At 45.0% G+C, this 25,614-nt stretch overlaps 1 protein-coding gene and 1 pseudogene across 6 annotated transcripts in view; one reads left to right on the forward strand and one right to left on the reverse strand.

The window, feature by feature from the left end:
* Positions 1–25,614, reverse strand: part of col4a6 (collagen, type IV, alpha 6) — a 389,276-nt gene that overhangs the window by 266,302 nt on the left and 97,360 nt on the right. The gene's annotated exons all lie outside the window — the stretch shown is intronic.
* LOC144492407 (large ribosomal subunit protein P1 pseudogene) lies at positions 12,131–12,391 on the forward strand (annotated as a pseudogene).

Raw genomic sequence — 25,614 nt, forward strand, 5'->3', positions numbered from 1 at the left:
TTGCCCTCTGATTATCTCCCCCTTTTTCCGATCGTCTCATGATGGGGCATGTCATGTGCCCCAAATGTTCTCAGGTGCCCAATTTATTGTTTATTGTTGAAGTGTGAATGTGGACATAAGTCAAGTTAGCTTCATCGGTGGTGGAGGGAGAGGAGGGAGTAATTGTTTAAGATGGTGGGTGAGATGCCAAATAAGCTGTTTTCTGCTAGGTGATGTTAAGCTTCACAGTGCTGTTGGATCTGCAGTCATCCAGGCGAGTGGAGTGTATTCCATCACACTCCTGACTTGTGCCTTGTAGAGAATGGACAGGCTTTGGGGAATCAGGAGATGAGTTACTCTCTGCAGAATTCCTAGCCTCTGACCTGTGCTTCTGGCCGCAGTATTTATATGGCTAGTCCAGTTGTTTTGGTCAATGACAATCACCAGGATTTTGGTAGTAGGTGATTCCGCAATGGTAATACCATTGAATGTCAATGGGCAATGGTTAGATCCTCTCTTGTTGGAGATGGTCATTGCCTGGCACTTGTGTGGCATGAATATTGTCCAGGCCTTACTGCATTTGGACGTGGAGTTCTTTGGTAGTTCTGAATGTTGCTGAACTTTGTGCAATCATCCCTACTTTTGACCTTATGATGGAAGGTAATTGATCAAGCAGCTGAATTTGGTTAGGCATAGGATACCACCCTGAAGATTGTCTGCAGCGATGTCTCAGGACTAAGATGGCTGACCTCCAACAACAGCAACCATCTTCCTTCGTGACAGTTACGACTCCAACCAGTGGAGAGTTTTCCTCCTGATCCCCACTAACTCCAGTTTTGCTAGGGCTCCTTGATGCCACACCTGGACAAGTGCTGCCTTGACACCAAGCGCAGTCACCTCACCACTGAGTCAGATGTTTGTCGACTTAAGCTCCACTACGTATTATAAGTTCTGATGGAATGTTGTCTTTAGTGTTGTTCGGATGGGTTTAATATGCCAACATCTGATGGACCTCATGATGTCCTCGTCAATGTTTCTCTTTCAACCTAAACAGATTATCTAATGGTTCATTAATTTACTATCTGTGACTATCATGTTTGCCTACAAAATAAGAGACATCAAACAGACCTATCCATCCAGGAAACTGTACCGAAGTGTTGGTCAATGTCTTCAGAAGCAGAACAGACGCAAACTCAAACACTGCCTATCTGCCATCACAATATACCTGCCAGAGCCAGGATATCATATCTGGTAACTAGATGCCTGGTCTCAAAATTTACAGATGTTTAACCAAATGTGAACTTATTTTCACCCAGTTAGGATGTTGCATTTAAATTCCAGTTTGTTTTTCCCCAAAAGATGCACAAGAATGCAGCATGAAACATGAACATGACACCATTGCCAAATACTCTTGCATCGCTAAGCATGTCGACCAGGAATCATATTCGTCCTACTGGAGGCCTGTTCTAATGTTCGATTCGGGATCAAATTGGGCTTCTGAAAGGCTCAGGCCCCTGTGGAAGTGCAGGGTTGCACTGTCCTCACATGGTGACACAGCTTGCAAGACACCTACGAACAAGTCTAAAGATGTGCGGGTTAGGTGGATTGGCCCCATGATAAATTGCCCCTTAGTGTCAGGGGGCTAGTTAGGGTAAATGCATGGGTTAATGGGGATAGAGACTGGGTGGGATTGCGATTGGTGCAGACTCGATGGGCCGAATGGCCTCCTTCTGCACTGCAGGGATTCGATGCCATCAGGTTTGTAAGTGGAGCTGGCAAACTGGAGATGACAGCAAGAGGGCTCTCGTGTACCAGCTGTAGATTCAGTGACACCTTGGTAAGAAGAAGGTGTTACTACGTGTTTCCTGAGAATGCTGGCTCAGTTCCCTGTGGATTATTTTATCTGCAATTCTGCCAACTAACACCCACCCCTCTGTGTCTAGTTCCTAATCTACTGTTGCTGCATGTAACCTTTAACAAGAAAATACTTGCTGCAAATGAACAAATTCACATCTGTTTAGAAAGTGGATGAGTTTTAGCCAGGTATCTGACCCACATTGGAGGAGCAAACTCCACCCTGATAAAACTGGGAAGAAAAACTTGAAATTACTTGGCCTGGCCATTGTAAAGTCTGAGATCATGTACCACCGACTCAAGAACAGCTTCTTCCCTGCTGCCATCAGACTTTTGAATGAACCTACCATATATTATGATGTGGAGATGCTGGCATTGGACTGGGGTGGGCACAGTAAAAAGTCTCACAACACCAGGTTAAGGTCCAACAGGTTTATCTGGTATCACGGGCTTTTGGAGTGCCGCTCCTTCACCAGGTGAGTGATGAAGGAGCAGCACTTCGAAAGCTCGTGATACCAAATAAATCTGTTGGACTTTAACCTGGTGTTGAAACTTCTTACTGTACCTACATATATTAAGTTGATCTTTCTCTACACCCAGCTATGACTGTAACACTACATTCTGCACTCTCTCCTTTCCCTCTCTATGAACGGTATGCTTTATCTGTATAATGCGCAAGAAACAATACTTTTTACTGCATCCCCAATACGTGACAATAATAAATCAAATCAAAATCAAAAAAATTATTCCGATGGACTCGTTAATCACTCAGTAATCCTGGGATGAGGGGGCATGGGATCAATCCAAAGCAGTTTTCAAAGATAACAATGCGCTCTGACCTCAGGTCCACTTCAGGCTGTTTAATCAACTCTGAGTGGCTGATGACATATGCCCCTACGTAAAGCTTGGCAGCAGAGAGGAAATGCGATCCGGAGGAAGTGGATACAGCCCATTTGTCAGTGGGACAGCATTCAACAAATCAAGCTTGGTTACAGCACTCTTCCTTAAACTGCAGCAGAGTTGGGATAGGCGAGTGGGCGTGGGATAGACCAGCATTTGAACCCTCCAGGGCCCTGACTGCCACAGTGTACTGTTAATGTATTAAATAAGAGCATCTTGACCCTCCACTGCTTCCTCTATCACCTGGATGTGCTGATTTATGGGTAAACAGGTGCTGGCTATCCTCCAGGAGTTCTTTCAGTTCTCATTCTTTGAGTGTATAAACACAGACAGTGGAGTTTAGAGCGGCACAGTGGCTAGCACCCCTGCCTCACAGCGCCAGAGACCTTGGTTCAATTCCGGCCTTGGGTGACTGTCTGTGTGAAGTTTGCACATTCTCCCCATGTCTGCATGGGTTTCCTCTGGGCGCTCCAGTTTCCTCCCACACTCCAAAGATGTGTGGGTTAGGTTGATTGGCCATGCTGAATTGACCGTAGTGTCAGGGGTTTAGCAGGGTAAATATGGGATTACGGAAATAGTGCCTGGGTGGGATTGTGGTCGTTGCAGACTCAATGGGCCGAATGGCCTCCTTCTGCACTGTAGGGCTTCTATGAGTCAAAGTATTCTGGCGTGTTTCAGTTGCTTTTTCCAGTAATCCCTGTATCGGTGAGTGTGGAAAATCAATCGAGTGCCTGGTTTGTGTCCAACCTGCTTCCATTCTGAATTTTGAACTTTGAGCTGGAAGTAAAGGTCGATGCCAGAATGGCCTCCCCAAGTATGAATACCTGCATTCTAACAGGGCAGTAACAACCGCGATGCCAGCTTTTAGGTTTCCTGTCAGTGCTGCCATGGTAACACTAGACATTCGGAGCATCGGTATATGACTGGCATCCAGTGTTGCCGGGGAAGAATAAACAGCCTCAAGCAAGAAGCATCAATGAAATGAGCAACAGTTGATTGGCAGTTTTAAATTGGTTGGAAATCACAGGTCTTCAGAGCCAAAAGAAGCTCTTAAAATCTTTCGGTGGCACCTGCCTTTATAAACTGTCACAGGTGCCCAAATTGTGCCCTGTTTGCCACTTGCCCACTAAAATGTAAATAGGAATATAGGAACATAGAAACTAGAAGCAGGACTAGGCTATTCAGCCCTTCAAGCTGCCCTGCCATTCACTATAATCATGGCTGATCGTCAAAATCAATATCCTGATCCCCATTTCCCCCCATATCTCTTGATCCCTTTAGCCCCAAGAGCTATATCTAATTTCTTCTTGAAATCAAACAATGCTTTGGCCTCAACTACTTTCTGTGGTCATGAATTCCACACATCCACCACCCTCTGGGTGAAGAGAATTCTCCTCACCTCTACAAGGTTTACCCCTTATCCTCAAACTATGATCCCTAGTTCTGGACTCCCCCACCGTCGGGAACATTCTTTCTGAATCTACCCTATCTAATCCTGTTAGAATTTTATAAGTTTCTATGAGATCCCCGCCTCACTCTTCTAAACACCAAGGAATATAATCCTAACCGACTTAGTCTCTCCTCATGTGACAGACCTGCCATCCCAGGAATCAGCCTGCTAAACCTTCGCTAAACTCCCTCTATTTGCTAAATTACAGCAAACCCTGGAAATGTCACCAAGTGCTTCGGTGCAAGAAGTAATCCTGCCCCCAGCAGCCCCTCACCCAAATTTATGTCAGCAATTGTTCCGAAGTAGAAAGCCTCGAGGGTGTTTGACAAGTCCAACAGTGATCCACTTCCTCCTCATCCAATGTGTACACTCAAGTACTCTTTGTGACAGGGGTCGCTGGACATTGATCAGAAACCCCCCCACCTCAGGAGTACTGGCACCTCACTAGCCACCCTGCTCGGGAATAGTGTTTGGATCTTGTTAATACAAGTATTGGGAGAACAAATTTCCCCGTCAATCTACACCTTCAGCATAAGAGAGAGGTTAGCTTGCTCCCAGGTGTGCGTTTAATCATTATCAAAGACCTCCCCACCTGTAAAGATAAATCACTTGGATACGACAGAATCTCTCTTTACTACCACAAGGGAAGGAAAATGAGAGGGAATTGTACTGATTTCCCAAGTGCACATGACTGCTTGGGAATGGTAAATAATCAGTCCCTAAATGTTCATACAAGTTAGAAGAGGATTTTTTCTAATGATTTCTCTGAACAGGTTAAAACCACGTGGATAACCAGAGTTGCAAAAAGTTGCACGTTCCCAATGAATAGAATCCCTACATTGCAGAAGGAGGCCATTCGGCCCATTCTCCCTCAGTGTACCCGAACAGGAGCCAGAGTGTGGCGAATAGGGGATTTTCAAAGCAACTTTATTGCAGTGTTAACGAAAGCCTACTTGAGACACTAATAAAAATAAATAATAAATAAACTTGAGTTCGCACTAACTGTCGGACAGAGCAGCTTACCCACTACCTATCCCCAGAACACCACATATTTACCCTGCTAATCTCCCTAACCTATAATCTTTTGACACTAAGGGGCAATGTAGTGTATCCAATCCACCTAACCTACACATCTTTGTCTGTGGCAGGAAACTGGAGTACCCTGAGGAAATCTACACAGACACGGTGAGAACGTGCAAACCCCACACAGACGGAGAATGTGCAAACTCCATACAGACAGTCACCCGAGACCGGAATTGAACCTGGATCCCTGGCGCTGTGAGGCAGCCGTGCTAACCACTATTATTCCACTATAATCACCAGTGACTACAAAAGCGAATAAAATCAAGTAAGATGCAAAATTAACATTGCACCCAATCCCGCAGACAGGTGAAAATTGCCCCCAGTATTGTTTTAGTAATTTTGCTGTTTCGCAGCGGATGTTTGCGATCCACCCCTCTCAGATTTCCCTTTCTGCAGGCTGCACCCACTATCCCCATGTGCCCACTATGCCCATAACCCATTACACTATTGCCTGATGACAAGCAGTAAGACTGGGAGAGTCTCCTGGTCAGCCATACTGGCATAAGGCAATGGCAAACCACTGCTGTACTTTTCCACACATTATCATGGACCAATCCACTGGAAGTTCACGGTTGCCAGTGTCCTCTGAGGGTATGGTAGGTACCTGAAGGAGAAGGAATACCTCTCTGGGCAGATGCTGGCTTTGATTTGGTTTATTATTGTCACATGTATTAGTATACAGTGAAAAGTATTGTTCCTTGCGCGCTATACAAACAAAGTATACCGTTCATTGAGAAGGAAAGCAGAGAGTGCAGAATGTAGTGTCACAGTCATAGCTAGGGTGTAGAGAAAGATCAACTTAATGCAAGGCAAGTCCATTCAAAATTCAAAAGCTGGCTTGGAGACTGTGTGCAACTCAAACAGCTCCAAGCTAAATTGGTGCTGGGGTCTGCATTACAGCACGTGACTCCAATATTTCAATGGCTGGGAGGCCGCTGTAGTTCCAGGACTCAACATGCTAGGGTTGGAGTGACTGGAGGGGGAGGTGGGGAGGGGGGCTGCTCGGGTTGGAATGACTGGAGGGGGAGGTGGGGGGGGGGGGGGGGGGGGAGGTGATGGTGAGATGAAGATAAACATAGAAACATTGAGGTCATTCGGCCCTTCGAGTCTGCTTCACCATTCATCATGATCATGGCTGATCATCCAACTCAATAGCTAATCCTGCTTTCTCCCCATAACCTTTGATCCCATTTGCCCCAAGTGCTATATCCAGCCGCCTCTTGAGTACATCCAATGTTTTGGCATCAACTACTTCCTGTGGTAATGAATTCCACAGACTCACCACTCTTTGAGTGAAGAAATGTCTCTGAAGAAGGCAGCGGCTTTCACCCGACCCCCATTTTGACCTCTTGCGCACACTGTTCCCATTGGGCAGGAGGGAATAAGGTTGACCCTTCTGTTTATCCTATCGCCCTTGAGAACTTCTTTTCAGTTTTTTTTTATCACTTCCTCCCTTAGGAATGACGGTAGTCAAGGAGGAAAACAATTGGAATTCTTAGATATATTTGATTGAAGAGATAATGTAAAATTGTGCATGGCCTAAACCGGAATAGTCACTACTTACATTGCAGCAAGAGATTATCTTCAGGGTGATCACACCCAAAAGGCTGATCCAATTTAATACTTTGAACAAAATCGACTCTCCTTTAAAACATTTGCTCTCTACTGCCGTGGAGCAATCTAAAATTAGATTTTCATGGTGGTGGTGATGTGTGGCCTATAAGTAAAGGCACCAAAATAAATGACGAGGGAGTACTTTTTCTGCAACCAACCGTGACACCTGTCTCCCAAAAACAGAACAAAGTAACCTTTACACCCATGCCCTTTGACCACATTGCTGACCTTTGACTCCAAATGCTTAACGCATGCACTTTCACTGCAACCCAAGACCTGAACAAAATAAAAAGAAACGCTTCAGATACTAGCTTTAAAACTGACATTAAAAAGGGCATCTTAAATTTGAAATTATGGTTTTGTTTCCTTGACTCCTCATTAATGCGTCGTTCTGTAGCCATAACGGTTGTGTTCTGCCAAGAATGCTCACAAGGGTTTTACATTGAAATGATTTTTTGTCGATATTACTGAGGGGCGAAACAAGATCCCTACTGCCATGGTGTCCACTGCTTCCTACTTCTTATTGGTAATGCACTTAGCAATTCACTGTTGACATCTTTCAGACCGAAATAGCCTGGTCTACGGATGCCCAGAAATGACTGCAGTTCTGGCTCGCTCTGATGCTCCTCAGCTCTCAGGTTCAAATTCTTGAAGGCCAAATATAGCAGCTCCTCCCAGGCCCATCCCCCAACTGCTGTAAACAGAAATGCAGGCTTGTGGGGGAGGCATTGCAGCTTGGGCTGGAGCTAAAAGGGTTCGACAGCTAAAAGCATTTCTTTTTAGGTAAAGCCAACAGAACAAAAGGCAATAAAGGAACTGCAAGAACAGTATGTTGAAAAGGAAAGATTTGGAATGCTAAATTACGATTAGAAAATCTGGGAAATGCATAGCAGGTTGATCTGCAAGCAATAGATTCACATCTCATCTGCACTAGTTGGCATGGGATCACTAACATCCTTCCTTATAAAGTCACCACTTTTCATTCATGAATCTAGATAGGTGACCAATATAACCTGCATCAGCCGTGGCTCAGTTGGTAGCCTCAGAATCAGAAAATTATGGATTACACTGGATATATGGCACAGAATCAGGCCATTCACCCCATCCAGTCCCTGCTATTGTTTGCTCTCCACTTGAATCTCTTCCCGTCTTTCTTCACCTCAGCCTATCGCTGTAAGTCTCTGTTCCCTTTCTCTCCTATCTCTACCTAGTTTCCACTTAAAAGCATTGTACATTTCACTTCAGCCACTCCCTTTGCGTGAAAAGTTTCTTCCAAATTCCCTTTCTTGGTGAGTTTGAGTCCCAGCCCAGAACGCACTTAATTTATCAGTGCTCCAGCAAAGAGAATGCCACATTGCCAGAGGTACCACCTTTAAGTTGGAAGTCAAACCTTGTCCATGGGCGAGATTTTCTCGCCGTTCCTGCCAGTAGGATCTTCCATTCCTGCAATGCACCTAACCAGCACATCTTTTGGACTGTGGGAGGAAACTGGAGCACCCAGAGGAAACCCACATAGACACAGGGAGAACATACAGATTCTGCACAGATAATGACCCAAGCCGGGAATCGAACCGGGTCCCTGGTGCCACCCATCCTGAAGGGCTTGACAGTCAATTAAACTGTATTCTCAAAGTGTAGTCACTGTATGTGTGAAAAGCAGCAGACAATTTGCACACAGCAAACCCCCACAACATTGAAATAAATGACTAGATCACCTGTGTTGGATAAGGGGTAAATATACTGGCCAGTTCACTGGGGAAAAATCCTTTAAATAGTGCTGTGGTTGCACCCCCATCCCGGTGGCGGAGAGCAAGAACAACGGGAAACCCCGTTGACAGGAAGGTCCCGCCCCTAGCCAATAGCGAGTCGCCTCCACAAGACTCATTGTGTGGGGATGTGGAAAATCCTGCCCAATGTCCTCTCCCTCGGAGGAATGTAAAAGAAACCACAGCACTATTCAAAGGATTTTTCCCCAGTGAACTGGCCAGTATATTTATCCCTTACCCAACACCGGTGATCTAGTCATTTATTTCAATGTTATGGGGGTTTGCTGTGTACAAATTGGCTGCTGCTTTTCAAGCATACAGTGACTACACTTTGAGAATACAGTTTAATTGACTGTCAAGTCCTTCAGGATGGGTGGTACCAGGGACCCGGTTCGATTCCCGGCTTGGGTCATTATCTGTGCAGAATCTGTATGTTCTCCCTGTGTTTATGTGGGTTTCCTCCGGGTGCTCCAGTTTCCTCCCACAGTCCAAAAGACGTGCTGGTTAGGTGCATTGGCCATGCTAAATTCTCCCTCAGTGTATCTGAACAGGCGCCGGAGTGTGGCGACCAGGGGATTTTCACAGTAACTTCATTGCAGTGTGAATGTAAGCCTACTTGTGACACTAATAAATAAACTTAAAAGATCTTGAGGTTGTGAAAGATGCACAACTTTTCTCCATAGACGGTTTTCAACTGTGGCCAATTAAAATGTCCCACTGCTGCATCAGGTGACCGGCTAACAATGTACAGCCAGCTATCTGACCCAGGATTATTTCTGGAGGCGGGAACTGTATTGAAAAAGAAAAGAAAAAACTGCAGCGCTCTAACACATTCCTTTGCTGTCATTCACTTCAGCGGCAGCGACTATATTAGTGTGTTGGGGCTGCACCCATGGAGTTAATTATCACAAGGCAATGTTTTCATGCCTTTAGCAGCAGTCTGCGCAATGTTGTAGACCAGTAGCCTTCCAGCTACTTAGATTCGATAAGCCTTTTGGTGTGTAGTCAGCACAAACTTCATAACCTGAAGGCGCAAATTCAACTTTGAGAAAATGAGTGTCTTGATTGCACACAAACCACAAAAATAAATAACCTTAGCTCTGCCTGAAGGAACTGTTTCAACAATCATCGGCAGCCAAGCCCAGCAGCTATTCAAAGCTAACACGCAGAGCTTAATAAAATAGTTTATTAAAGAGGTAATACTTCTTTTCACACCTCTGACATTTTGGGACTATTTTTTAACATAGAAACATAGACAATAGGTGCAGAGGAGGCCATTCAGCCCCTCGAGCCTGCACCACCATTCAATATGATCATGGTTGATCATGCACCTTCAGTATCACACTCCCGCTTTTGCTCCAAACCCCTTGATCCCCTTAAGTTTAAAGTTTTAAAGTTTATTTATTAGCCACAAGTAGGCTTACATTCACACTATAATGAAGTTACTGTGAAAATCCCCTAGTCGCCACACTCTGGCGCCTGTTCAGGTACACTGAGAGAGAATTTAGCATGGCCAATGCAACTAACCAGCACATCTTTGGACTGTGGGAGGAAACCGGAGCACCCGGAGGAAACCCACGCAGACTCGGGGAGAACGTGCAAACTCCACACAGACAGTGACCCAAGACGGGAATTGAACCCAGGTCCCTGGTGCTGTGAGGCAGCAGTGCTAACCACTGTGCCATCGTGCTGCCCCGCAAGGGCCATGTCCAGCTCCCTCGAGAACATATCTAATGAACTGGTCCCAATAGCTTTCTGTGGTAGAGAATTCCACAGGTTCACAAATCCCCGAGTGAAGATGATCTCACCTCTTATTCTTAAACTGTGACCTCTAGTTCTGCACCTCCCCAACATCGGGAACATTCTTGCCACGTCAAGCCTGTCCAGTCCCATCAGGATTTTATATGTTTCCATGAGATCCCCTCTCATTCTTCTAAATTCCAGTGAGTACAAGCCCAGTCGATCCAGTCTCTCGTCATATGTCAGTCCTGCCATTCCAAGAATCAGTCTGGTGAACCTTCGCTGGATTCCCTCAATAGCAAGAATGTCCTTCCTCAGGCTAGGTAACCAAAACTGCACACAATACTCAAGATGTGGCCTCACCAAGGCTGTGTATAACTGCAGCAAGACACCCCTACTCCTATACTTAAATCCTCTTGCTATGAAGGCCAGCACGCCACTAGTTTTCCTCACCGCCTGCTGCTACCAGTTTGGTGAAATCACCCATAATAACTGCCGTACCCTCACTGTACGCATCTCTAATTTCCTGTTTGATGCCACCCCCAACCTCACTACTACTGTTTGGTGGTCTGTACACAACTCCCATTATCGTTTTTTGTCCTTTGGTTTTTCACAGCTCCACCTATGCAGATTCCACATCATCCAGGCTAACATCCTTCCTTACTATTGCGGTAATCTTCTCTTTAACCAGCAATACTACCCCAGTGCCTTTCCTTTCTGTCTATCTTTCCTGAATACTGAATACCCTGGATGTCGAGTTCCCATCCTTGGTCATCCTGGAGTCAGGTCTCTGTGATCCCAATTACAAACCTTGACTGGTCTATATAAAATGTAAGTTGTGGCTGAGGCAATTTGCAACTCATTTTTTAACTGATCATTTTCTCACAGCTGATGCTGCTTCCATTTTCCCATGTGTTTTGGCACATGGGATCTACCTCGGAGGTGTGGTAATTGCTAAGCCCAGGACACTGTACAATGACCACTCCATTATATTAGGCAAGTTTGGAGACCCTCTTTGTCGATCTTGCTTGGTACACTTGGCAGATGTAGACTAGCTGGTATTGGTTGGTGGCCAGTTGAGGGTAATTGAAGCTATTGGCTCTTTGATAAGCTCTTAAGAAGGTGAATTAGTGCCCAGTGTTGATTTTTATAAATATATATCCATTCTTGGGATATGAGCATCACTGGCATTTTGCCCATCCCTAATTGCCCTCAACTGCATAGCTTGCAAGGTCATTTTAGAGGGCAGTTAAGAGTCAACCACATTGCTGTGGGTCTGGAGTCACCTGTAGGCCAGACCAAGTAAGGATGGCAGATTTCCTCCCTTGAAGGACAATACTGAACCCGATTGGTTTTTTTGTGACAATCCAGTAGATCATCCTTACTGAGAATAGTTTTTTATTTGAGATTTGTTACTTAGTGAATTTAAATTCCCCCAGCTGTCATGCTGGGATTTGGACTCATGTCTCCAGAACATTAGTCTGGGCCTCTGAGTCCCAATGGCCCATTTTCCCACTTAATCATTGGTTCATAATTATTGGTTCAAGATGGCGCTGATGCGTAGCGACTTCTTGCGAGCTGTCCCCAGCATACTCTCTAATTCTATCTTTTACTCTCGGTTCTGTGCTTTTAAAACTGTGTCTAATGCTCTTCTCGCTTCGGAAGCGCTCGGTTCTTCTGATCCAAGCTAAGGCCGAGTTTCCCCTGGCGACTAGCACCATCGGACCTGCAGTCAGGCAGCACCATGGCCTCTACCTCGGAACCCGCCTGTATCTACAGTACACTCATCCTGCACCACGACGAGGTCACCGTCACTGAAGACAAACTCAATGCTCTGATCAAAATAGCTGGTGGAAGTACTGAACCTTCCTGGCCCAGTCTGTTTGCCAAGGCATTGGCTAATATTGACATCAACAGTCTGATCTGCAAGATTGGTTTTGGTGGCAGTGCCCCAGCTGCTGCTGAAGAGAAATGGGAAGAGAAGAACCAGGAAGAATCTGAATAGTTGGACGATGATATGGGATTTGGTCTTTTTGATTAAATGTACCACGCAACAACTTGTTCTCATTTACAAATATAAAAATTGAATGTAAAAAAAAAACTGTCTAACTCTTTCAAATTCTCTAACAATGCTCCATTTAAATCTCTTAAAATAAGTTGATCTTTCTCTACTCTACAGTCTAGCTATTCTGCACCTTCTCTTTTCCTTCTCCCCTATGTACTCTATGAACGGTATGCTCTGTTAAAGTAAAGTTTATTTATTGGTCACAAGTAAGGCTTACATTTTAACACCACAATGAAGTGACTGAAATTCCCCTAGTCGCCACATTCCAGCGCTGTTTGGGTCAATGCACCTAACCAGCACGTCTTTCAGACTGTGAGGGGAAACTGGAGCAACCGGAGGAAACCCACGCAGACACGGGGAGGATGCGCAGACTCCACACAGACAGTGACCCAAGCCAGGAATCGAACTCGGGTCCCTGGCGCTGTGAGGCAGCAGTGTGAACCACTGTGCCACCCTGCCGCCCATGCTCTGGTATGCTTTGTTTGTATAGCGAGCAAGAAACAATACTTTTCACTGTATGCCCAGACATGTGACAACAATAAATGAAATGAAATCAAATACTCCTCCCTTTCTCTCAGACATTCATAACTCAAATTGGGAACAGAACCGAGTGGGGGAAAAAAATGACAGATTTGACTCTTCACACTGGCTGGCGCTGTTATCATGTTCAGTAACTTTGAACTTAGCCTAATTCAAGTAAGTTCTCATTTGTATCGAGAGCCATCCTTACCAAGTGGCTCATTGGATAAATACACTCTGTGGTTTGGCACAGAAAGAAGTCTCACAACACCAGGTTAAAGTCCAACAGGTTTATTTGGTAGCACAAGCCACTAGCTTTCGGAGCGCTGCCCCTTCGTCAGGTAAGTGGGAGTTCTGTTCACAAACAGGGCATATAAAGACACAAACTCAATTTACAAAATCTCCACAGTTTGGCACAGAGCCACACAGAGGATTGGCGTCAACAGTAAAGGAAACCCATCCCAGTTGCTAACATTGCAAACTTCGATGCGAATTTCAGAGCCTGACCCTTTGCCCATTGACCACCCCAGACTGGCAATCAATTTAATAAAAGATGACAGCCTGAGGTGCAATGAATTTTGATATGAACACAATGAGGCTACTGCCCACTCCAAGAGCATGTGCAATGTTGCTCTTGTGCAGACTTCATTTGAGGATATAAAAAGGACTTATTAATAAGAAAACAGCAGCCTCATGGCTGCACCTAGCTCCCACCATGTCTCCTTGACTTAGTGGGTGACTACCCAATCTGGAACCCAATTGGTCCCCCAAACCAAGTAACCCTTACTCTGCTATGTTGTCCTTAAAGGGACAGTCACCACTGAATGGCACAGGTGAATTACAATTATGGCAATTTTCCCCTTTTAAGGGTGTTGATGCAAGGTACCTATTTTCACTAATTTCCCTAATTTTTTTAAAAGGATCTCTTGCTATCATTTGCAGCAGGAGATGAGAAATGGACTTAAGCTCATCACCTCAGTGAATACAATGCCACTAGGATATGTTGGTCAGTTAAGCAGGTTAAAGATGTTGAATGTTTCAGACCAGATCCAACCAACCAATCAATGGCCCAAAGAGCAGGACTTACCAAACATGGTGTGAAGTTAGCCTGTTCATGCTCAGAAAATAAATCATTTGTCTTCTTTTGAAGGTTAGGAAACCAGCATCTTTTATCATTTGCAACATTATGGAAGAGGCAGAGGAATCATTCCAGCTGCAAAGTGTTTAGCTAACCAGACAGCAAATGTTTCCATCAAACTAAAGTGGTGATCAGGTTGATCCAAAAACAGTAAGGCAGTAAAAATAGGCAACTTGCTCCATATTAGTTAGACGTGTTTATCATCCCTTTGACAACATTTGTCTTAACCTTATATGCTCTGTTTAATTTATACTCCTGCAGCTGTCCTGTACTGCAGTCTCTTTCTCTCTCTGTGTAAAATGAATGCTGTGACAATGGTTTCTGCAATGGTTTATGACAGTTCTCCAGCATTTAGGATCCTGTCCCTACTTCAGCTAATGTCCAATCTCTCAAATGATGGTGCAGAAATCAAGTCCGGAATTTTACTGCCCTGTCCACCACAGGAATTGGAGTGGGCGAGTGGCAGAGCATGGGAAGGTCCATTGACCTCGAGTGAGATTTTACGGTTTCGGGATGAGCAAGACCATAAAATCCCACCCCATGACTGCCATGCTAGATGACCACAAATGCAGCAGAGTTTTACAGTGAGGAGTATGAGAGAGGAAAGAAATGCCATACTCCAGGCTTGCCCTGATGAGGGCACGACCCCTGAGGATTTGAACGTCAACGGCACAGACCAGTTGGATAGTTTTGGCTGAGCGCCAAATTCTTTGTTCTCACTGGCAGCAGTACGACATTGGGGAATTCCAGCCTACAAGTCAAATAGCACCTCTCTGACTCTCTCTCTTTCCCCACAAGCACGTACCATCCCCACTACAGTAGCAGTTATGCCTCACTTGGTCGCACTTTCACCTGTGTATCATGAGGACGTGGGTTCAGTTGCTACTCAAGCAGTTAAGCTCAAAAATGAAGGCTGGTACTCCAGTGCGGTACTGAGGAAGTAAATCGAGGCCTCATCTAGAATCCCAGGTGGATGTAAAAGATCCCACAGCTCTCTTGAATAAGGACAGGGGGGTTATCCCTGGAGTCCCTCAACTAACATTGCAAAAACAGATTATTTGATCATTATCACATTGCTGTTTATGATAGTTGCTGAACTTCCTAGAACAGTGACGACATTTCAGAAGTGCTTGATTAGCTGTAAGATGCTTTGGGGTGTCTGGTGATCATCAAAGTAGGGTATAAATGCCAGACATTCATTTTTTCATCGTTTTTGCACGCTCCTGATTTTATTTCCAGTATGGACTACTTTGTGAGCCAACTGACTTTAAATCTGGCAGCCCTGCAGCAATAATACACCTTAACCAGCTCAGCTTGCGACCTCTGACCCTCAGGGCAGATTCTGACTGGCCAGCAGCCCTTGCGGTCCCTGCAATGCCAGAATTCAGTAGTTGTAACTGCTAGAACTGCGAACATGGATACCGCACTCAGGGACGTGTGGGGTTTTTGGGTGGGGAGGGATTGGGCACCCTAGGGGGGTGGCAGGAGAAGGGTGGGGGTGTGGGTTTTTGGAGGCCAGGGGGTAGGCAAAAAAAGAGGGTACCATCTTGGATGGAGGTACCCTGATGCTTACAGATCACCCCCCCAAAGTAAATGCCCCCCCCCCCAACGGTTGGTGAAAACGCAGTTGCCCACTCTTCCACCACCAAACATATTGGACGGAATTTTCCCATCTTGCCTGCCACGAGAATCGTAGCAGGCGGAACACAGGCCATGCAAAGATCCACTGACTTCGGGCAGGATTTTCCAGTTTTGGGGCAAGTGCGGCCGAAAAATCCCGCCCATTGTGGCAGCAAAGGTGGAATTAGGCCCTTAATTGGGCAGTTCGAGGCCTCAAAGGCCGAAGGGCAGGTGGGCTGCTGAGTGCCTTACCCATCCACCGTATTGTGGGGAACAGGTTGGCGGTGAGCGGGAAGGCTGTGAACGAGCCCCGCCCACATCACATTTGATGTGCCCCTCCCCTAAAAACATTCCCGGCTTGTGATGCAAGAGTGTTGGGGCTGTAAAATCCAAACTTCTGTTTACGCCTATTATCCTTGACTTCTGGAGATCTTGGTTTGGAAGCAAGTCTTGCTTCCACTCAGACACTTCAGTGTGTCAAGCACCCATCTAGTAGGCCAGTCATTTTCAAAATTTCTTCAAATGGATTAATAATCATAGAACAACCCTTCCCTTCTCTAAATTATAATATTCTACAAAACTTATGATATCAAACTGCAGGATGCAATGAGTGTTTATCATGCTTTTAAGAAAACAGGTATTTACTGTTGTACAGCTAAGTATAAGTTTATTTATTGGTGTCTTTCTGGTTGTATCACAGCTTGGTATGGGGCTCCTGTTCTGCCCAAGACCGAAAGGAACTACAAAAGGTTCTGAATGTAACCCAATCCATCACGCAAACCAGCCTCCCATCCGTTGACTCTGTCTACACTTCCCACTGCCTCGGCACAGCAGCTAACATAATTAAGGGCCCCACACACCACGGACATTCGCTCTTCCACCTTCTTCCATCGGGAAAAAGATACAAAAGTCTGAGGTCACGTACCAACCGACTCAAGAACAGCTTCTTTCCTGTTACCATCAGACTTTTGAATGAACCTACCTTGCATTCAGTTGACCTTTCTCTACACCCTAGCTATGACTATAACACTACATTCTGCACTCTCTCGTTTCCTTCTCCATGAACGGTATGCTTTGTCTGTACAGCACGCAAGAAACAATACTTTTCACTGTATACTAATACATGTGACAGTAATAAATCAAATCAAATTTTAAAAAATTGTCACAAGCTTACATTAACTCTGCAATGAAGTTAGTGTGAAAATCCCCCAGTTGCCACACTCCGGGGCCTGTTCAGGTACACTGAGGGAGAATTTAGCATGGCCAATGTATCTAACCTCTCCCCCTAGGTGAGATAGTTAGTCCATTTAGCAATCGCACTCTACTACAACCTTCCAGGTCACACTGTAACATGACTTTGTGGTCCTCTTGGAAAGTCTGTACAGGACCAGAGTCCTGTGGACCCAGTTTGAGAAGTGGGAGAGACTTTGTTCCACATTCACAAATCAGTGTGTGTAATTTATACACACAGTTAATGGCGTTGCCCAGAGATCAATTAGAAATCTTTATTCCAGCATTTGGCTTGCTGGATGTGACACAAGCCCTCATGTGATCTCCTGGACTTTAGGAAATGCCAGAAGAAACACCATTAGACCGTGCTTTAGACTACCAACTACATGATGCATTTATTCAAAGGAAATCTTAAGTGGGAGCAGATACAACAACTCCACCTCCACTTCCTCTGTACAAAGTTAACATAATCCTTTGCTAATTCAGTATCAGCATCCAAAGTTTAGCTTTGAACTTTGTTTGGGCTCACAGGATCTCCATTCTTAACTCAACGGTTTCAGTGAATTGGCAAACTGGAGCAGGATTGTCCATATTAAACTGTTCTTTCTCTTTGAGGTTCAACCAGGAACACAGGAAGTTTAATGTGTAGCTCCACAGTCAAACACCCACAGGATTTTCCAATATAAAGGACACTTGCTGACAAGGGGATGCATCTTTGTAGTTGTCAAAGCAAAACACAGGATACAGGAAAGCTAGGGTTCTTCCCACAATGGGAACAAATTCATCAGCATGAGAGTTTTCCAGACCCTACAGATGTGAGATAACCATCCGTTTACATAAGTTAATGAAGCACTTTACCTTAGTTGGACATACTGCTGCAAAAAGCCAGCATTTGTTTCTAATTCCTGTGCAATTTAAGCTTATCTGTACAAGAATCCTGCTGACCACATTGTGTATTCTCTGCAGTCTAAGGAAACAGGCCAGCAGTGATCCAAATTAAATTAACTAGTTACATGTCACAGATGGATATTAAAGATGTAGAGAGGTCTTGATAAGTTTGAGTATGTCAAACTCCTGCTCTGTTGTGTGGTGTTTTATCAAAGGCTGTTTGGAAGTCAAGTTATACACATGGCTTCCTCTCATCATTAGGGATGTTATTTCCAAACAAGTCTTTTCAAGCAAAGTCTATTCTTTGTAACGTTGTGTTTTCCGTTCAGTTATTAGGTTATTTTGATATTCTTCTATTCTGCATCTGCAAATTGATTGAATTAGTTTCCTGATTGTCAAGGTCAGGCTGGTGGTCGCGTAGTGCTCGGAGATGGTTGTGTCACCTTTCTTCAATACGGGGAACTTCCATTTGCCTCTACACCTTTAACTAGACCCGGTGCTTCAGTGTTACGTGACACAGGAAATGGAAAAGGATAACAATGCCTGCATGTTGTGAAACGATTACAATGTCAGAAGTAAGCCCTATAATCCGCAATATCATTGCAGTCACAGTCCACAAATCAAAGAGTTGAAGAATAAGAGGAAATGGAGAGAAAGGTTAAGGTGCTTGGGAGTTTGCTGATTGCAGTGATCTTGTGGATAATAAATGTCTGCTCCTGAATGCAACTCAGCAGAAGAGACTGAGGAAGGGGTGAGGGACTAACTCGAGTTAGTGCTGTGGGAAGATATTAAGGAGCTGATAGGGAAGAGGTTGGCCAGAGGGGGTACTGATAAATGAGATAGGATTGAAAGGGGTGGGAAAGGTGTGAGAACAGCAGGGGCAAGACACAAGGGATTGTAATCTACAGCAAAGTCCAACCCTGAGCAACAACTGATCCTTGACAAAGAGTCATCTGGATTCAAAACATCAGCCTTTTTCTCTCCTTACAGATGATGCCAGACCTGCTGAGATTTTCCAGCATTTTCTCTTTTGGTTTCAGATTCCAGCATGAGTGGTAATTTGCTTTTATCCAACCCTAATGTGACTTCCATGGTCCATGGAGCAATGCTGAAGTTGCTTTCCGAGCTGGCAGCGAGGGTAAGCTTTGGCCTTGTGATGATGCTGTGATGAGGAAACCCAGAGGTTTCTGTGGGTCGTTGGACCAAACAGTCTTCAGCATTCGTGCTTCTTGGTGTGAAGCATCATATCATGCTGACGGTGACAGCTTGAACCCGCATGAGAGGTTGTAACTCAGTTCATTGTCCATCCAGTTACCCAAACGTGAGTGGTCACTGCTCAGACGAATCTGGAAAGGTCAGTCATATGGTCACGGCAGTTGCTACCTCTCCTGGGAAACTGCTGTTTGACAAACTCATCAACTCCCATCCCACCCAACATAATGGTTTCCGAATATTTTCTACCCCACAGACAATAGCTCATGCCAAGGAAGCTTATCAGAAGCTTCTTCCCAGGGTGGAAGAGTCAATTACTAGGGAGCATAGGTTTAAGGTGCAAGGGGCAAGGTTTAGAGGAGATGTACGAGGCAAGTTTTTTAAACAGAGGGTAGTGGGTGCCTGGAACTTGCTGCCGGGGGAGGTAGTGGAAGCAGATAGTGAGTTTTAAGGGGCGTCTTGACAAATACATGAATAGGATGGCAATGGAGGGATATGGTCCCCAGAAGGGGTAGGGAGCTTTAGTTCAGTCGGGCAGCATGTGGTCGGTGCAGGTTCGGATGGGCCGAAGGGCCTGTTCCTGTGCTGTAATTTTCTTTGTTCTTTGAAGGATACTCCTGATGCTAGCCCTTGTCCTTTGTACAAATGCAGATGAGGAGTATTGGCAGACTAGGCAACAAGGCCAAAGCTTACCCGATCCTACCCAGTGACCACTCACAGGGACTTTGTTCAGCAGAACGAACAAACAGCAATTAGTATTGGCTATTCTTGCTGTGCTGCTGCTTAGCTGAAATCCATCAGGGGCTCCAGGCCACAATGTTGCTGTCTGTGACACTCAGCACCAAAGCTGGAAGTGGATCTACACACTATCGTAACCAACACAGCACAAGGCTCCTTTGATCGCTTCGTGACTAAGATTTGATTTGATTTGATTTATTGTCATATGTATTAACATACAGTGAAAAGTATTGTTTCTTGCGCGCTATACAGACAAAGCATACCGTTCATGGAGAAGGAAACGAGAGAGAACATACTGTTACAGTCATAGCTCGGGTGTAGATCAACTTAATGTGAGATAAGCCCATTCAAAAGTCTGACAGCAGCAGGGAAGAAGCTGTTCTTGAGTCGGCTGGTACGTGACCTCAAAGCTTTGTATTTTTTTCCCAACGGAAGAAAGTGGAAGAGGGAATGTCCGCGGTGCCTAATTATGCTGGCTGCTTTTCCGAGGCAGCGGGAAGTGTAGACAGAGTCAATGGGTGGGAGGTTGGTTTGAATGATGGACTGGGCTTCGTTCACGACCCTTTATAGTTCCTTGTGGGCTTGGGCAGAGCAGGAGCCATACCAAGATGTGATACAACCAGAAAGAATGCTTTCTATGGTGCATCTGTAAAAGTTGGTAAGAGTGGTCGTGGATATACCAAATTTCCTTAATCTTCTGAGAAAGTAGAAATGTTGGTGGGCTTTCTTAACTATAGTGTCGGTATGGGGGGGCCAGGACAGGTTGTTGATGACCTGGCCACCTAAAATCTTGAAGCTCTTGACCATTTCTACTTCGTACCCATTGATGTAGACTACATCGGGTAGCACCTAGCTACAGAATATAGAAAGTCACCATTTTAATTCCCAGATAGCAGCTGGGCCTTGACTTTTGGCCATAGTACCTCAGATGGCAGGGATACAATGAGCCAGAGATCTCCATCCTGATCATTATCCAATGACTCATCTGTGCGTATTAGTTGGAATTTGCTATGATGGCCTTCACAGTGGAACAGCCTACTAGCTCTCATTGCCTAAGTTTACAAATGAAGATTGGAGAACGGAACAGTACCCCAGCAAGATTGAGTGCCATACACAACAGCAATTTGCATTTATGTGGCGCAGTTAATGTTGGAAGACATCTCAAGGCACTTCACAGAAGTGTGATTGGGTAAAAAAAGACACCAAGTCAAAAATAAGATATTTGGGGAGGTGATAGAAAGCCTGGCTAAAACAATACATCTTAAAGAGGCTCATAAAGGAACAGAGAAAGGTAGAATAGTTTAAGGAGAAAATTCCAAAGTTTGGGATTTGAGCATCTAAGATTATCACTGATTATGGACAGCACGGTGGCACAGTGGTTAGCACTGCTGCCTCACAGTGCCAGGGACCTGGGTTTAATTCAAGCCTTGGGTGACTGTCTGCGTTGGTTTCCTCCGGGTGTTCTGGTTTCCTCCCACACTCCAAAGATGTGCGGGTTCAGTAAGTTGGCCAAGTTTAATTGCTTCTTAGTGTCAGGGGGATTAGCAGGGTAAATATGTGGGGTTATGGGGATAGGGCCGGCGGTGGGCCTGGTTAAGCTACTCTGTTAGAGAGTTGTTGCAAGCTCAATGGGCCAAAAGGCCTCCTTCTGCACTGTAGGGATTCTATGGTATTGCAGTCAATGGTGGGGCAGAGGGGGTGGAGGATGTACAAAAGGAATGTCGAGCTCTGGGAGGCCTGTAATGCTGGAAGAAAGAATGGGGCGGGCGAGGCCATGGAGAGATTTTAAAACAGGATGAAAATTTTAACTCTTAGGGCAGTAGCGGAGAAGACTGGGGATGGGGGGTGGAATGCTGTCACTAGTTACTCTTTGCTGAAACAGATGGCATTGAAAATGTGATCCAAATGATAACAGAAAATTCATATCCCAGCCTTTCATCAAATTTAACAGCTTTAGCTGTTTAGTCACCCGCTCCCCTGTGCAACCAGCTGCCACTTCCAGATAATGCTACTGGATTTCTTTCAAGGCCAGCACCCAGGAAGACTTGTTTGATTATTTAAATGGGTCTTTCCGGCTGCCGTCTGGTCTCCCTGGAGCCAGTATGCACCTCGCCCTCACGAGTTGTGCCAGTAACATTGTGACACGCCATGACGGTGCTAGACGAAGTCTTTGGTCAAAATGTTGCTCCCATTCGGCAGGTCATCCCAATGGTGGGCTCAGAACTCTAGCTGGCTTCCAGGGAGTCTGGCTGTACATTGCGACAGGAAACGTGGGAGAGGAGAGCAGTTCATTCACCCCTCCAGACCTTGTCTACAATATTTTTTTTTTAAATGCATCCTTTCAGTCTCTGTGAACTTGTATTTGAGCATATGTGTAACATTTGGTGCCGGAGGCAATGTTCCTTAAATAAAATGCTGTTATATTTACAGTTCACTCTCCATATCACTCCCTGTGGGACCCAGAGAAAGACAATGTTCTAATAAGGAGCGTCGTTATATTAGCCAGGAAGCCATTAACATGTCATGGAATTTGTGTTTTGGGCATTGGGATTAACGGGGTCAAGATGACCCCACTTCCAAAAAGTCGGTTTGACAAACACACTGCCAAAGTTGCTGTCTCTTCATCCGTCGTTGAGATCTCATAATGGGTGTTGAAGCTATATTTACACTCAGATTTGTCCACCGCTGATATTCTCGATCAGGGACAGAACTTCAATTAAAAAAGCAGAAAATGCTGGAAAAATGCAGCCAACCACGCAGAGCGAAACACAACTCATGCGAGGCGATTCTCCCATCCCGCTGCGCTGCTTTTGTAGTGCAGCGGGCCAGGAGACTCTCGCGGGAGCCATTTAGCGGGCTCCCCGCTGGGCACCCAAACCGCCTCATTTTGGTATTTCCCCAGTTTTCTAATGTCAGTCAGGAATTAGTCCCATGGTTAGTAGCAGCCCTTAGGAATTCCAAAGTGGCTATGTGAAATAAGTTTAAAATACGGGCCCTCAAACATTATATTCAAACGAGTGAGCATTTTACAGTGAAACAGATTCAAATTCCCAGTTTGATTTTTTTCCCTCAAATGAAGGTCATGTGCAATGCCAGTTGGAGTAACAGTGGCCAGAATTTTCCAGATTTATGAGAAAACCCTCATGCGTCTGCGCCATTTCCAGGTCCTAATGTCTCAGTTCTCCTCCCCTCACTACACCCCAACTACCACTTTCCCTAGTGTAATGGAAGCTGGCCAATTAACAGGCTGATGCCAGGGGTACAGTCCAATTAGGGACGGTGGTTAGGTTCCAGAATTGGGAGATACGTTCAGTGCGGCCCGTGTGCCCACAGCTGAGGGACTAGCAACAGCAAAAGTGACACAACTGAGGTGCCTCCACTCAAGGGGAGCAGCTGCCATTGCATAAGGTGTAGTGGTAGTGGAGACATCAGTCCCCACGAACGGGCTGCGGTGGCATGTCTTCTGCTTGGGGGATACGTGACCATTGAAAATTACTACTGACAAATAATTAAATTGCTTCAATTGTTGCCTGGCTTGGATCACCCACCGCGAAGCTGCCTCCAATGCATTCCCGGGCTCCAGACTGAGTGGACGGCCCATGCGACACCCGGAAACCTGCCTCCCTCAATGAAAATGGCGGTTAATTGAAGCCTTAACTGATTTGACTGCCTGCCCACCTCTGATGAGTGGCTGATTCCACACACAGTCTGCTTTTGGGAAATTTGCCCAGAGGCAGAAACATATCAGGGCGCTGTGTTCTAAACTTTCACACACACACATACACACGCACACACACCCTCCATCCCCACCTTCAAAACTGCCTCCATGGGATTGGGAAAATTCCAGCCAGTGTTTGTTGTCACTCAGAGCTGCACCCAAAGTGGTCTAAACTCATATCTTTGTTTGGGAAGGGAGCGGGTGTGGACAGAAGAAGAAATAATTTCCATAATTTTCATTGATGCTCAAGTAATGTGGGAAGATAAATGCTATTTGGGGATTGGGAGTCGGTTAAAATTCAGCAAAGGAAGACCAAGGGATTGATTAAGAAGGGGAAACTAGAGAATGAAAGTAAGCAATCGGGGAACATAAAAGCTGACTGTAAAAGTTTCGACAGGTCTGTAAAGAAAAAAAGATTGACAAAAATGAATGTAGGCCCCTTACAGTCAGAAACAATAGAGTTCATAATGGGAACAAGGAAACAGCTGAGGAATTAAATTTGTACTTTGCTTTTGTCTTCACAAAGGAAGACATGAAAATGTACCAAAAGCTCTGAGAGAAACATGCTTTAGTGAAGAGCTGAAGGAAACCAGTATTAGTAGAAAAGTGGTTTTGGGAAAATTGATGGGATTGATGGCGGATAAATCTCCAGGGCCTTATAATCTTCATCTCAGAGTACTTACGAAAGCGGCCCTGGAAATAGTAGATCCATTGGTGGTTATTTTCCAAAATTGTTTGGACTTTGGGTTGGTTGATAAGCCCACTATTCAAAAAAGGAGATAGAGAGAAATCAGGGGGCTATAGACCAGTGAGCCTAATGTCAGTACTGGGGAAGTTGCGAGAGTCCATTATCAAGGATTTCATTGCCCAGCATTTGGAAAGCAATGGTATAATCAGACACAGTCAGCATGGATTTACAAAAGGGAAATCATGCTTGATAAATGTATTAGAATTCCTTGAGGATGTAACTAGTGAAGTTGAGCAAGGAGAACCGGTGGATGTGTTTTATTTAGACTTTCGACAAGATCTCACATAGTAGACTACTATGTAAAGTTAAAGCGCATAGGATTGCGGGTAGTGTCTTGAGATAGATAGAAAGCTCATAGCAGATAGGAAGCAAAGAGTTGGCATAAATGGGTATTTTTTCCAATTGGCGGGGATCTGTGTAGGACCCCAACTGTTCGCATTATATATTCATGATTTGGAAGAGGGAACTAAATGTATTTCTCCAAATTTATATATGATACATAGTTGGGTGGGAGGGTGAGCTGTGAGGAGGATGCAGAGATGCTTCAACGTGATTTGGACAGGCTGAATGTGTGAGATGGCAGATGCAGTATAATGTGGATAAATATGAGGTCATCCACTTCAGAAGCAGTAATAGGAAGGCAAATTATTATTTGAATGGGTGTAAATTGAGAGAGGTGCATATACTCAGCAAGACAGTTGTGTCCTCATCCATCAGTCACTGAATGTAAGTGCGCAAGTACAGCAGGCAGCAAATGGTATGTTGACCTTCATACCAAGAGGATTTGAGTACAGGAATAAAGATGTTTTACTGCAATTGTAAGGGCATTGGTGAGGCCACACCTGGAGTACTGTGTGCAGTTTTGGTGTCCTTATCTAAGGAAGGATGTCCTTGCTACAGAGGGAGTACAGCAAAGCTTTACCAGGCTGATTCTTGGGATGGCAGGTCTGCCATACAAGGAGAGACTAAGTTGGTTAGGATCATATTCATTGGAGTTTGGAAGAGTGAGAGGGTATCTGATAGAAACTTTAAAAATTCTAACAGGGTTCGACAGGGTAGATTCGGAAAGAATGTTCCTGATGGTGGGGGGAGTCCAGAACTAGGGGTCATAGTTGGAGGATAAGTGGTAAATTTGATGATCAGCCATGATCATAATGAATGGTGGAGCAGGCTCGAAGGGCTGAATGGCCTACCCCTGCTTCTAGTTTCTATGTTTCTATTTATATTAAATGATTGGCCTATTTTACAGATGATAAATCAATCATCAGCACCTTACAGTGAAGTATTAATCATTTGTACTGCGCAATTTCTGAAGTAAAATTTAACCGGATTGGTATGAAAGACTCGCTGAA

This window comes from Mustelus asterias, chromosome 4 (assembly GCF_964213995.1).
Source record: "Mustelus asterias chromosome 4, sMusAst1.hap1.1, whole genome shotgun sequence".
NCBI lineage: Eukaryota > Metazoa > Chordata > Chondrichthyes > Carcharhiniformes > Triakidae > Mustelus > Mustelus asterias.